Here is a 14,855-nt window from a genome sequence, read left to right as displayed (position 1 = left end):
CGTGTATTATTATAACTGTGTTGGTTATGCAAAACTGGGGAATGGGTAATAAAGGGATTATCTATCTTTAAAAACAACAACAATTCTGGTGTTGACTGCCCCTTTAAGTAAAAATTGAAAATGGGGAATCTTGTAAACTCTCTCCACCATGAAAGAAATTAATTTATCAGGTAAGCCTAAATTTTGTTTTCTTTCATAAGGTTGTGAGAGTCCACAAGCAATTACACTTTGGAAATAATACCCAAGCTGTAGAGTCCACGAGTAATTGGGCAGGACAAAAATCTTTTTAAAGTAGGCAACTAAATATGAGACTCTGCTGCCTAAAGGATTTTCCTACCAAACACATCAAATTGGAATAAAACAGAAAACGTATGTAGAAAAAAACATGTAGCTGCCTTGCAGATTTGTTCAACATAAGCCTCAATCTTGAAAAATCAAGAAGAGGAAATTGATCTAGTAAAATGTTCAATAAAAAGCTAAAGAAACGGCTGTGGTCTTCTGACCCTTACATGAACCAAGTACAACCAAGAACAATTCTAAAGCTCTCACAGCATCAAAAATAAAAAACCTTTCAATTGAATTCTTTGGATTAATACAAGGAAAAAAATCACAAATCTTTAAAATCATCTTATATTGATGAAAAATAAGATGAGGACGATCACAAGAAAAGCAAACCATTTAGAAACTCTTCTAGCAGAAAATGTTGCTAAAAGCAACAAAACATTCCAAGACAGAAACTAAATGTCAAAGTCAGAGTGGAAACTCTTGAAGGAGGTGCGCTCAGGATTAGGGTAGTCAAGGTCTGTCCAAAACATCGAATGGGAGGCAGCTCTTCTGATACGTGGAGGGACGATGGAAGTATCTATAGCGGGAGAAAGGAAGGCGCCAATAGGGTAATAACGTTAACAACCCAGACAGAGTATGGGAAGGGTGAGAACAATACAAGCGGAGCGACACTGTGACGTGCCTGAAAGTGCAGACCGGGACCTCAGCAGCAAATCCTCGGTCAGGAGCGTGTTCAGTGTGACCAATCAGGATCCCAGTGTAGTGACACACCTTCCTCTCTGTGTTCCGAGAATCTGTGCACTTACAGGAGGAAAAACGGGTGACAGTAGACAGGGTATAGAGCTCCGGTCACTCAAATTAGCACAGTCCAAAGTAGGAAAGAGGGGAGATCAGACTCCAGCAGGGTAAAAATAAAACAAATTTATTAAAATGTTTTAAAATCAAGCAACGCGTTTCTCGGCTACACAGAGCCGTTTCATCAAGCTATCAGATGAAACGGCTCTGTGTAGCCGAGAAACGCGTTGCTTGATTTTAAAACATTTTAATAAATTTGTTTTATTTTTACCCTGTTGGAGTCTGATCTCCCCTCTTTCCTACTTTGGACTGTGCTAATTTGAGTGACCGGAGCTCTATACCCTGTCTACTATGACTCTAACGTGCTAGCAGATAAGACTTTGGCCCCTATTTAACAAAGGTTTGTCAGGCCTGATCCGACAGTGCGGATCAGGTCCGACAGACCTCGCTGAATGCGGAGAGCAATACGCTCTCCGTATTCAGCATTGCACCAGCTGCTCTTGTGAGCTGCTGGTGCAACTCCACCCTCTGCAGTCAATCAACCCGATCGTACTTGATCGGGTTGAATTGCGGTGATGTCTATCCGCCTGCTCAGGGCAGGCGGACAGGTTATGGAGCAGCGGTCTTTAGACCTGCAGGCTCGCCATAAACACGGGCCCTTTATCTGGTCCCTTTATCTGGACCTTCTTCCAAAATAGAAAAAACTAAAACCCTGATTTTCAAAATCCTTTGAGAAATTTTACTTGTAACAAGCTTTATGGCCTGAAAAAGCTCACTATAGCATCAACGAAACCTCTTTGTGTTAAAAAGTAGGTATTCCATATTAAAGCCTTCAAGATAAGAGAGCATGATAAAAGGGACCTTGAAACAGTAGGTCCTGTCAAAGAGAAAGGCCATGGAGAAAGTGATCTGAATCAGATTTGTAAACCAAGTTCTGTGAGGCCTGGCTGCCGCAATCAGAATTACTGAAGAATGTTCTATTCAGCCAGAGCTATGACTCCTGAAAACAGAAGTCATCAGGTCTATCTATGGAGGCCCCATTAATCCACGATCTAGCTGGCAGCTAAATCAATCCTGTGAAGGAGATTGCTAACTTATGAAAAATGCCACCAAGTGTTCCTTTCTGGGAAGAGAAACACAGAAAATTATACAAAATTTTTTTCTGTGTCCAAAGCAGGAAAACAAGGGCAAGATTATGAGTGTAGCGCAAACATTTGCGTGCAGGTTAAATTGGGCTCGTATTACGAATTGAAAGTAAATGCGATCGATTGAGTGCAATTCAAGTTAACGCTCGCCAGGTTAGCGCGTACTCAGAGCTGTGTTTAACTGTTTCGCGAAACAGATATGAGGTCTCAGGAGTTAGAAAAAAAAAAAGGCAGGCAAAGGCCTTTAACATAGAGATATTAATATTTCCCATTCCAATGTTCTCTATTTATTCATAAATAAAATATTTCTACATATATCTGATGGTATTTTGGTACAATATATATCTATACCTATATATATAGGCATTCCTTATTAATTATAATAAGGTATAGATATATTCAGATATATATAGGAATATATATATATATTCTGCTATGTGCAGAACATTGGAATGTTAAAAAATTTCAGGAAATACACTATAACACTTTATTAAATATGAACATTACACAAATATGCTTTTACATGTTTTCATCTACTTAACTGCAAAGGCTCCAATACACATATATTTTCGGGGCTGGGCTGACCTTTCTTGGCGGGATCAAACTGATATGCTTCAGGAAAGTTTCCCTTTGTGAAAAGCAGAACTGGGCTAAAAGAGGCTGCTCCTAGGTAGTGACTCGCCATAAACAAGCTATTGAGCTGCTGTTCGTTCCTGCTAGAGCGCTTTTCTCTTTGTATGCACTTATATACTGTATATGTCTATATATATGTATTTATATGTGTATATATATATGTGTATATGTCTGTAAATACATATTTAGATATATAATTACATAAATACATATGTTATATATATATATATATATATACATACACACATATCCCTCTTTAGACATGTATATGTATGTATCTCTATGGTAAATCCCTTTGTCTGACTTTTTTTTTTTCACCTGAGACCTCACATCTTTGAACCCTAATAACTTTTTTTGTGTGCAGTACTTTTGGTAAATAATTTTTATTAGATGGTGTTATTATGAGTGTGTCTGTACTTTGTAATGTATTTTTGATGTGTTTTGTGCAAACAGTTAACCATAGATCTGAGGACATGATAATCATTCTAGCGTAAATCATGATTGTGCTCAAGCGATTGTGTTTACTTTCCAGTAATACCAGCAGTAAATCCGACGAGCAGAAACAACCGCGATGAACCCCTTATCATTTGCATACAACTGTTAGCACTCCACTAAAATTATGGCCCTAAATAAGGGGTAAAATAGTAGAGATATGCATTCAGCAGTTTAGTTTACTGCTGAATGTGGAAGTAGCAGGTTGCTTTCGGTATTAGGCTCTTTTCGGAGCGGAATATCCTCTTGTGCAAGTGAAACACACAAAGATCTGTGCAAATCCATATCTTCACTTGAACAAGAGGATATTTGGCTATGAAAAGAGACAAATAAAGAAAGCAGCCTTTTACTTCCGCATTCGGAACACATCTCTACTATTTATGTTTACCTTTTATTTGAAACTGCTGAATGCACATCTCTTTAAAATAGTACCTATGTTTCTATTTTGAAAATAAGAATTCTGAGAAACTTGTTTAAAGACTATAATTCAGGAATAGGCCTAAAATTACCCTTTCCTGAGACAATGGGAAAAAAATACCCTGGCCTTGCTCCAATACTGGAACTATTATAGTCATAGGTTTCAGATCGAGAACTGACCGAGATAAAGCTTTTGCTTACACAAGATCCTTTAGAAAATGAAACACAAGACACCTTTCTTGAATAGGCCTTGATTTGAGACCTATTGTGAAATCCTGGGAAACTATGTTTAGAACCCAGAGATGGAAAGACAGTGACCAGATCTTCTGAAAAAAGGCCTAACCTTTTCCCATACCTTCATGCTGATTTGAAAGAGGAAGACGGTTCTAGATTGCTTGGCTTTGTTCCAACTGGTATTAAATTTACAGGTTATTGTAAGGAGGAGGAATATTTTAGGCTCTTGGATTAATAAAAGGAATGAAAATTTACTATTTCTTCTATTTTCCCCTTGGACATGATGTTCTGAGGGAGAAAAGGTAATTTTCCGCCAGCCAAAGTGGAACGGATAGTTCTTGGAAAGGAGAGATAAAACTCTATCTCTGGAAACCATGATTGCTGACTATGACTTAAACCAAAAAGTACTGATCACCACTGTTAAAAAACAAAATTTATGCTTACCTGATAAATTTCGTTCTTTCCTGATATGGAGAGTCCACGACATCATCACTTACTAGTGGGAATATCACTCCTGGCTAGCAGGAGGAGGCAAAGAGCACCACAGCAAAGCTGTTAAGTGCCACTCCCCTACCCACAATCCCCAGTCATTCGACCTAAGGGAAATGGGAAAGGAATAACACAAAGGTGTAGAGGTGCCTGAGGTATAGTCAAAAATAACTGTCTTAATAAAGAGTGGGGTCGTGGACTCTCCATATCTGGAAAGAAATACATTTATCAGGTAAGCATACATTTCTTTTTTCTTTCCTAATATATGGAGAGTCCACAACGTCATCAATTACGAGTGGGAACCAATACGCAAGCTAGGGGACTCAGATGACTAGGGAGGGAGAACAAGACAGGCAGACCTAAACAGAAGCCACCACCGCTTGAAGAACCTATCTCCCAAAAGAGGCCTCAGCCGAGGCAAAAGTATTAAATTTGGAAAATTTGGAAAAAGTATGCAGAGAGGACAAAGTTGCAGCCTTGCAAATCTGTTCCACAGAAGCTTCATTTTTGAAAGCCCAAGAAGAGGAGACAGCCCTAGTGGAATGAGCTGTAATTCTTTCAGAAGGCTGCTGTCCAGCTGTCTCATAAGCAAAACAAATCATACTTCTCAACCAGAGGGAAAGAGAAGTATCCTTCTGACCCTTACGCTTTCCTGAGAAACAAACAAACAGGGCAGAAGACTGGCAAAAATCCTTAGCCGCCTGTAGGTAGAATTTTAGAGCATGCACAACATCCAAGTTGTGCAACAGACGTTTTTTATGAGGAGGATTGGGACAGAGAGAAGGAACAACAATTTCCTGATTAATATTTCTATCCGAAACCACTTTAGGAAGAAACCCCAATTTAGTACGAAGAACCGCATTATCCGCATGAAAGATAAGGTAAGGCGAATCACACAGCAAAGTCGAGAGTTACGAAACTCTCCGAGCAGAAGAGATAGCAATAAGAAACAAAACCTTCCAAGATAGCAACTTAATATCTATGGAATGCATTGGCTCAAACAGAGCCTGCTGCAAAACTTTAAGAACAAGATTAAGGCTCCAAGGAGGAGCAACAGGCTTAAAAACAGGCCTGATTCTGACCAGAATCAAAAAGATTGAACATCTGGCACATCCGCCAGATACTTGTGTAACAAAATAGATAATGCAGAAATCTGACCCTTCAGAGTACTGACTGACAAACCCTTCTCCAGACCTTCCTGGAGAAAAGAAAAATTCTAGGAATCCTGACCCTACTCTAAGAGTAGCACTTGGATTCACACCAATAAAGATATTTACACCACATCTTATGATAAATATTTCTAGTAACAGGCTTGCAAGCCTAAATCAGGGTCTCAATGACCGACTCATAAAAACCACGCTTAGATAGAACTAAATGTTCAATCTCCAAGCAGTCAGCTTCAGAAAAACGAGATTTGGATGAGGGAATGGACCCTGAGTCAGAAGGTCCTTCCTCAGAGGCAACCTCCAAGGTGGAAGAGATGACATCTTCACTAGGTCTGCATACCAGATCCTGTGAGGCCATGCAGGAGCTATTAGAATTACCGACACTCTCTCCTGATTGATATGAGCAATGACTCGTGGAAGGAGAGCAAACGGAGGAAACAGATATTCTAGACTGAAATCCCAAACGTCTATCAGGGCAGCCTGCGGATCTCTTGACCTTGAACCATACCTTGGGAAGCTTGGCGTTCTGCTGAGAGCCACCAAATCCAACTACGGCACCCCCTACTTGAGGGTTAACCATTGATACTACTGCAGCTGAAAGCTACTGCTTGCTGAGCCTATTCATACTCTTCAACCTAAGAGCGTGTAACTACTTACCTTTGCAAAGAGGATTTGACTGCTAAACTTTACCTCTCTTTTCACTGAGGATCACTTCAGGGAACTTTAATTACTTCAGTGCTTTGGAGAATAAACTTGTATTTGCAGAACTCTGAATACTATCTGCTTCAACCTCTGTTACGTACCGACGTCATTCAGCCTCGCTTTGGTGCGAATCACTTCTGCAGAGGCTCCTCACTCGCTGCCCTGAACGCTGCACAACTCTGCAAGCAGAAAGCCCTTGAGAAGGGTGAAACGCGTAGAAACTGTGCATATTGTGAAGACAAGGATTTGATTTGCAGACCTCACAACGGTATCACATCTTCAGACCACTGAGCCAGTTGAAAAGATAACTGGTGAGAAAGTTCCGATATATCTGCGTACTGTTGTACTGAAGGGCAGAGTGTGGATTTCACCAGCCGGAGTAAAGAACCACAAAGTTTCTCTATACTTGCGCAAGTATCATCTGGTAACCGGGTGACGTCACACGCACAGCGTGGAAAGACCCGGACGAAGGGAGCACATTGGTGCAGTATCACATAGGAGGAGGATTATCGGAGCTCACAATCCTTGGTCGAGAGGTGAGGTAAGAGAGCCCCCGAGGTGGAGAAGGCTCACAGAATTAAGTCTAATATCACTGAAGTGCAAAGAGTGTATTTTTTCCATAACCGGACACAATAAAAGTTGTTTTGAGAGCAAGAGGGGCTAATAATACGTTACCTGAAAAAAGCCTGAGTGCTATTGGGACTGTTTATGTGTATAATACAGGATCGCTAACGCTGCACATCTTAAGAACACTGTTCAAAACTTTTTGGTTTATGATAACCGGTTTTAATATCATTTCTATCAAATAATTGGCTTCTTATACTATCGATTTAATGGTTTATGATTTAATGGTGTATTATCACAAATGTTAATATCATATTGACTTATCCCAAGCAATATTAATTAATCCAATTACGATTAGATGAATTGTTAGTTTTAAGAGTGAATGAATGTGGAATGCCTGATATAAAAAAAAAATTATGCAGTTATTTTATGTGCAATTATGAAATTAATAAATATATTAATTTTTAGATGTATGGTTTGACTAATTTCTGAGAAACTCTTTGAAAACATAGGCACTATCTAAGAAAGTAACATTTATTTAAAGGAATATCCCTCTTTTTTATAAATACTTAAATAAGATAAATTATAGTCTATCTTCAGCTGGGCAACCTTAGAAGCATTTTTAAGGCTAGTATATTTGCCATTCTTTTCAATAAAAACCCACAGCTATTTAGCGCCATCTGTATACTTTTAGATTTTCCATTACTTTAATAACTACCTAGGAAGGAGGTAGTAATTTCAGGGTAGGGTAGGTGGGTAGAGTTTTAAGCGCTGTACTACATATATACTTTTTACTGAGTAACCTGGAGAACACCTCAGGATGGAGAGCCCACTCCCGGGATGAAATGTCTGTCCGCTCAGAAAATCCGAGCCCACTCCTGGAATATTGATGGCAGATAGACAGCAATTGTGAGCTTCCTCCCACTGAACAATCAGAGTCACTACCTTCATGGCTAAGGAACTCCGAGTTCCTCCCTGGTAGTTGATGTAAGCCACTACAGTGATGCTGTCTGACTGGAACCTGATAAACCAGGCTAAGAACAACTGAGGCCAAGCCATCAAGGCAACTCCAAGATGTTTATGGGGAGAACAGACTTCTCCCGAGTCCATAGTCCCTGCACCTTTAACGAGTCCCAGACTGCTCTCCAGCCCAGCAGGCTGGCATCCGTGGTCACAATCACCCAGGAAGGTCTCCTCGGAAGCATGTGCCCAGAGACAGATGCTACTGAGAAAGCCACCAAGGGAGAGAGTCTCTTGTTGACTGATCTAGATCTATCCTTAGACAGATCCGAATGGTCTCCGTTCCATTGTCTGAGCATGCATAACTGCAGAGATCTGAAATGGAATGATGTCCATGGAAGCAACCATCAGACCAATAACCTCTATACATTGAGCCACTGATGGCCGAACAGAAGACTGCAGAGAGAGGCAAGAACATTTTTGGATTTTCTGACCCCTGTCAGAAATATTTTCATAGATAGGGAATCTATTATGGTCCCTATGAAAACTACCCTTGTAGCTGGAACAAGGAAACTCTTTTCCAGATTCACTTTCCATCCATGGGAACGTAGAAAAGACAACAAGATCTCTGTATGAGAGTTTGCTTGTTGAAAAGATGGCACCTGAACCAATATGTCGTCCAGGTATGGCGCTACAGCAATTCCCCAAGACCTGATTACTGCCAAGAGAGCCCCCAGAACCTTTGAGAAAATTCTGGGAGCTGTGGCAAGGCCAAATGGAAGAGCCACAAACTGAAAGTGTTTTTCTGGAAAGGCGAATCTCAGGAACTTGTGATGACCCCTGTGAATGGGCACATGAAGATACGCATCCTTCAGGTCTATGGTCGTCATGAACTGAACCTCTTGGACTAAAGGAAGATTGGAACGAATAGTATCCATTTTGAAGGATGGTACTCTGAGAAACTTGTTTAGACACTTCAGGTCTAGAATGGGTTAGAAAGTTCCATATTTCTTGGGAACCACAAACAGATTTGAATAGAAACCTAGGCCTTGTTCCTGTAGTGGAACTGGAACTATCACTCCCAGATACTGAACACATTTCAAGAACGCCTCTCTTTTTATCTAGTCTGCAGATAATCTTGAAAGGTGGAACCTGCCCCTGGAAGGAAAGGTCTTGAATTCTAATTTGTAACCCTGAGATACTATGTCCACAGCCCAGGGATCTGGGACATCTTGTATCCATGCTTGATAAAACTGAGAAAGTCTTCCCCCAACTTGATCCTATCCCGGACCGTGGGCAAACCCTTCATGCTGATTTCTCAGCTGCAAGTTTCTTTGATTACTTCCCCTTGTTCCAAGACTGATTGGGTTTCCAAGAAGACTTGGACTGTTCCTGCTTGGAAGAGGAAGGGGAAGACTTTCCTCTGAAGTTACGAAAGGAAGAAAAATTACTCTGACGACCTTTAGGGCTATTCTTTTTGTCTTGTGGAAGAAAAGCCCTCTTTTCCACCCGTAATATCAGAAATTACTTCTGCCAGACCAGGTCCAAACAAGGTCTTACCATTGTAAGGAATCGCCAGCAGCTTGGACTTAGAGGAAACATCGGCTGACCAAGATTTCAGCCACAATGCTCGCTAGCACAGTGAAGCCAGATTATTTTGGTTCCCAATTTAATAACCTGCATAGAAGTGACGGTAATAAAAGAATTGGCTAGCTTAATAGTCTTAATCCTGTCTAGGATCTCCTCTAAGGGAGTCTCTGCCTGAAGAGAATCAGACAAGGCGTCAAACCAATAGGCTGCCGCACTTGTCACAGTGGCAATACACACTGCAGGTTGCCTTTGGAGACCTTGATGAACATACATTTTCTTCAAATAAGCCTCCAGCTTTTTATCCATTGGATCCTCAAAGGAGCAGCTATCCTCAATAGGAATAGTAGTCCTTCTACTTTATGCACCGTTTGCCATGACTCTTTAATGAAATCAGCGACAGGAAACATCTTTTTAAAGACAGGAGACGGGGAAAAAAAGTATCCCTAGCTTCTCCCATTCCTGTGCTATAATCTCTGTAGCACGGTCTGGCACAGGAAACACCTCCACAGAGAAAGGAACATCAAAGTATTTATTAAGTTTACTTGATTTCTTAGGATTAACAACAACAGAAGTATCAAAGTTGTCCAAGGTAGCCAAAAACTCCTTTAACGGTACACAAAGGTGTTCAAGCTTAAATCTGAAGGATACAACTTCAGCATCAGAGGAAGGAATTATACTCTACGAATCTGAGATTTCACCCTCAGAAGCCACCAACGTATCTTCCTCATCAGAATTATGAGGAAGAGCAACTTGGGTAGCAGAAACCTTACTATCTGAGTCTCTAAATTTCCTCTTGCGTTTCCCTTGTAGCAAAGAAATGGTAGCTAATACCGCAGATACTGCAGAAGATACCTGGGCAGCAATTTCTGCTTGCAAAAAAAACGCAGGGCACTGCATGTGACACAATTAAGGCTTGGGACATTTGAGGAGAAGGCTGGCCTGAAAAGCCTCATCCTGAGAGACGGTTGGCTCAGAAACAAAGAGTTTATCTTTATGCTTTAAAGTCCTCTCTATACATGAGGAACAAAACTGCAAAGGAGGTACAAGTTGATTATCTAAACATAGTAGACACATGTTCAAGGGGACAGATTCATCTTCCATGTTTAGGAAAGGAGATGGCAAAAATAAACAAGTCAGAAAAAAATATATATATATTTTTTTAATACTGTCTCTTTAAGAAATCAGTAGAACGGGAAAACTTTTTACATAGGCAACCCGTGCCCTCTGCTTAGAGCAAAAGTTCCCAATACACTCAAGAAGTCTGCTAAATAATCATTTAGTTTCACTTTAAAACGTCTCTAAAATGAGCCTCTATACCTCAGCTTGCACTGAGGTGCGTACCTGCCCCCTCCGATAGTCTCAACAAACAAGGACGACGTCCAGACCCAACCGGTCTCACAGTTGCTTCCACCGCTCAGAAAGCTGCGCAACAAATATTAGGTGTGCTTTAGGACAGACAAAGTTAGTCAAAATGAAAACGAGATTGGAAGCGTGTTTAACACAGAGTGAAAACCGTACCGCCAAATAACTCCAAGAATAAAATAATTAAAGTGCTAATGGACAATTTGCCATAAAAGAGTAACCACCATAGAGGGATAACTCCTTAATGTTTCAGTCATCAAAGAGGGTTAATACCTTCCTGACTATGGAAGAGGTTAACCCCTTAAGTCTCCGCCGTCACATACAATAAAGTGCCTGCTCACTGCCAAACCAATCCTCCATTAAGGATTTGTGTGTCCCATAAAAACCAATGCAGATGTTAGAGTTTTTTCCATAACCCCTTCAGTGCCAGCATCCTAGCCCCAAAAGACAAAAGGAACTTACCTGCACATCTAGCTGTCTGGCACAGTATGAAAGGACGCCATTTCTTACAGAGACCTGTGGAAAGAAGAAAGAACAGAGTAAGATTACTCTGGCTTTCTATAATAGGGCAGCAACATGTTAGGAAAACGCAGCGAGGCCCACCTCACAAGTTCCTAACTGCTTTAAAGCCACCACTGCCCTACTGAAGAGACTAACGTGGAGTACGGCTAGACCCAAAAATCTAGCTTGAAGTGAAGAAATTCAATTTTCTTCAGACACCAAAACTTCACCTCCTCCATGCACCAAGGCAAAGAGAATGACTGGGGTTTGTGCAAGGGGAGTGATACTTAACAGCTTGTCTGTGGTGCTCTTTGCCTCCTCCTGCTGGCCATGAGTGATAATCCCAACAGTAATTTATGAAGTCGTGGGCTCACTATATCTTAGGAAAGAAAAAGGGTCGCAAATGCAGTGAGCTACTGATGGAAAAAGAAGCAGGATACCAGGACAGACACACCTTCTGGAGTTTATTCTGCATGATTCCACCAGCAATAAACACATTAGGATAGATGTACAGTTAAAAAGACCATAAGTAAAAAAGCCTGCACAAAAAAACAACAACATGATAAGAGAAAATTAAGACCCCCTAAACACTGATTACCATCAACAATGCTCCTAGAACCTTTTTTAAAAAAAGGATCTGCAGCCAAATCAAACAGAAAGACAACAACAAACAGTGAACATCTAAGAATGCCAACCAGACCAAAGAAAACAGAATTTATGCTTACCTGACAAATTACTTTCTCTTACGGTGTATCCAGTCCACGGATTCATCCTTACTTGTTAGATATTCTCATTCCCTACAGGAAGTGGCAAAGAGAGCACACAGCAGAGCTGTCCATATAGCTCCCCCTCAGGCTCCGCCCCCCAGTCATTCGACCGACGGTTAGGAGAAAAAGGAGAAACCATAGGGTGCAGTGGTGACTGTAGTTTTAAATATAATTTTTTTTATCCTGACTTAAAAGCCAGGGCGGGCCGTGGACTGGATACACCGTAAGAGAAAGTAATTTATCAGGTAAGCATAAATTCTGTTTTCTCTTACAAGGTGTATCCAGTCCACGGATTCATCCTTACTTGTGGGATACCAATACCAAAGCTTTAGGACACGGATGAAGGGAGGGAACAAGTCAGGTAACCTAAACGGAAGGCACCACTGCTGGCAAAACCTTTCTCCCAAAAATAGCCTCCGAAGAAGCAAAAGTATTGAATTTGTAAAATTTGGCAAAAGTATGCAGTGAAGACCACGTTGCTGCCTTACAAATCTGTTCAACAGAAGCCTCATTCTTGAAGGCCCAAGTGGAAGCCACAGCTCTGTTGGAATGAGCTGTAATTCGTTCAGGAGGCTGCTGTCCAGCAGTCTCATAAGCCAATCGGATGATGCATTTCAACCAGAAGGAAAGAGAGGTAGCCGAAGCTTTTTGTCCTCTCCTCTTACCAGCATAGACAACAAACAAAGATGATGTTTGTCTGAAATCCTTAGTTGCTTGTAAATAGAATTTCAAAGCACGAACCACATCAAGATTGTGTAAAAGCCGTTCCTTCTTAGAAGCTGGTTTAGGACACAGAGAAGGAACAATGATTTCCTGGTTAATGTTCTTATTAGAAACTACTTTAGGAAGAAAACCAGGTTTGGTACGCAAAACTACCTTATCTGCATGGAACACCAGATAGGGTGAATTACACTGCAAAGCAGACAATTCAGAAACTCTTCGAGCAGAAGATATAGCTACCAAAAACAAAACTTTCCAAGATAAGAACTTAATATCTATGGAATGTAAAAGGTTCAAACGGAACCCCTTGAAGAACTGAAAAAACTAAATTTAGACTCCATGGAGGAGCCACAGGTTTATAGACAGGCTTGATTCTGACTAACTCCTGTACAAACGCTTGAACATCTGGTACTGCTGCCAGACGTTTGTGTAAAAATATCGACAGAGCGGATATCTGCCCCTTTAAGGAACTAGCTGATAAACCTTTCTCCAATCCTTCTTGGAGAAAAGACAATATTCTTGGAATCCTAATTTTACTCCACGAGTAACCCTTGGATTCACACCAACAAAGATATTTTCGCCATATCTTATGGTAAATTTTCCTGGTGACAGGTTTTCTAGCTTGGATCAGAGTATCTATGACTTATTCAGAGAACCCACGCTTGGATAAGATTAAGCGTTCAATCTCCAAGCAGTCAGCTGCAGAGAAACTAGATTTGGATGCTTGAATGGACCCTGAATTAGAAGATCCTGCCTCATTGGCAGTGTCCATGGTAGGACAGATGACATGTCCACTAGGTCTGCATACCAAGTCCTGCGTGGCCACGCAGGCGCTATCAGAATTACTGAGGCCTTCTCCTGTTTGATTCTGGCTACCAGCCGAGGGAGAAGAGGAAACGGTGGAAAGACATAGGCCAGCTTGAAGGACCAAGGCGCTACTAGAGCATCTATCAATGCCGCCTTGGGGTCCCTGGACCTGGATCCGTAAAGAGGATGTTTGGTGTTCTGACGGGACGCCATCAGATCCAACTCTGGAATGCCCCATAGCTGAGTCAGCTGAGCAAACGCATCCTTTAAATCCACGGTAGTCATATACTGACCTTCCTGGATCATCGGTAAGATTGTCCGAATGGTCTCCATCTTCAAGGATGGAAGTCTGAGGAATTTGTTTAGAATTTTTAGATCCAGGATTGGTCTGAAAGTTCCTTCCTTTTTGGGAACCACAAACAGGTTTGAGTTAAAACCCAGTCCTGGTTCTGTAATTGGGACTGGATATATCACTCCCATCTTGATTAGATCTTCTACACAGCGTAAGAACGCCTCTTTCTTTGTCGTGTCTGAAGACAGACGAGAAATGTGGAACCTTCCCCTTGGAGGAGAGTCCTTGAATTCTAGAAGGTATCCCTAAACAACTATCTCTAATGCCCAGGGATCGTGAACATCTCTTGCCCAAGCCTGAGCAAAGAGAGAGAGTCTGACCCCTACCAGATCCGGTCCCGGATCAGGGGCTACCCCTTCATGCTGTCTTAGTAGCAGCTGCAGGCTTCTTGGCCTGTTTACCCTTGTTCCAGCCCTGCATAGGCTTCCAGGTTGCCTTGGGCTGTGGGGAGTTACCCTCTTGCTTTGCGGTCGCAGAGGTTGAAGTAGGACCGCTCCTGAAGTTGCGAAAGGAACGAAAATTAGCCTTGTTTTTAGCCTTAAACAGCCTATCTTGAGGGAGGGCATGGCCCTTTCCCCCAGTGATATCCGAAATAATCTCTTTCAATTCGGGCCCGAAAAGGGTCTTTCCCTTGAAAGGAATATTCAATAACTTAGTCTTAGATGACACATCAGCCGACCATGATTTAAGCCAAAGCGCTCTGCGCGCCATGATGGCAAAACCAGAATTTTTCGCCGCTAGCTTCTTTAAAAGCACAACTGTCTTCAATTGGTATGGTTGTGCGCTTGGCTAATGTTGAAACTTCCCCCTCTACCTTAGGGACCGTCTGCCATGCGTCCCGCCTGGGATCCGTTATGGGGAACATTTTCTTAAA

At 41.5% G+C, this 14,855-nt stretch overlaps 1 protein-coding gene across 1 annotated transcript in view; it reads right to left on the bottom strand.

The window, feature by feature from the left end:
• GPHN (gephyrin) overlaps positions 1-14,855 on the bottom strand; it is a 1,061,400-nt gene that overhangs the window by 1,606 nt on the left and 1,044,939 nt on the right.

This window comes from Bombina bombina, chromosome 1 (genome assembly GCF_027579735.1).
Source record: "Bombina bombina isolate aBomBom1 chromosome 1, aBomBom1.pri, whole genome shotgun sequence".
NCBI lineage: Eukaryota > Metazoa > Chordata > Amphibia > Anura > Bombinatoridae > Bombina > Bombina bombina.
Note: the sequence above shows the minus strand (reverse complement) of the source record. Positions and strands in the feature narration are given on the sequence as shown.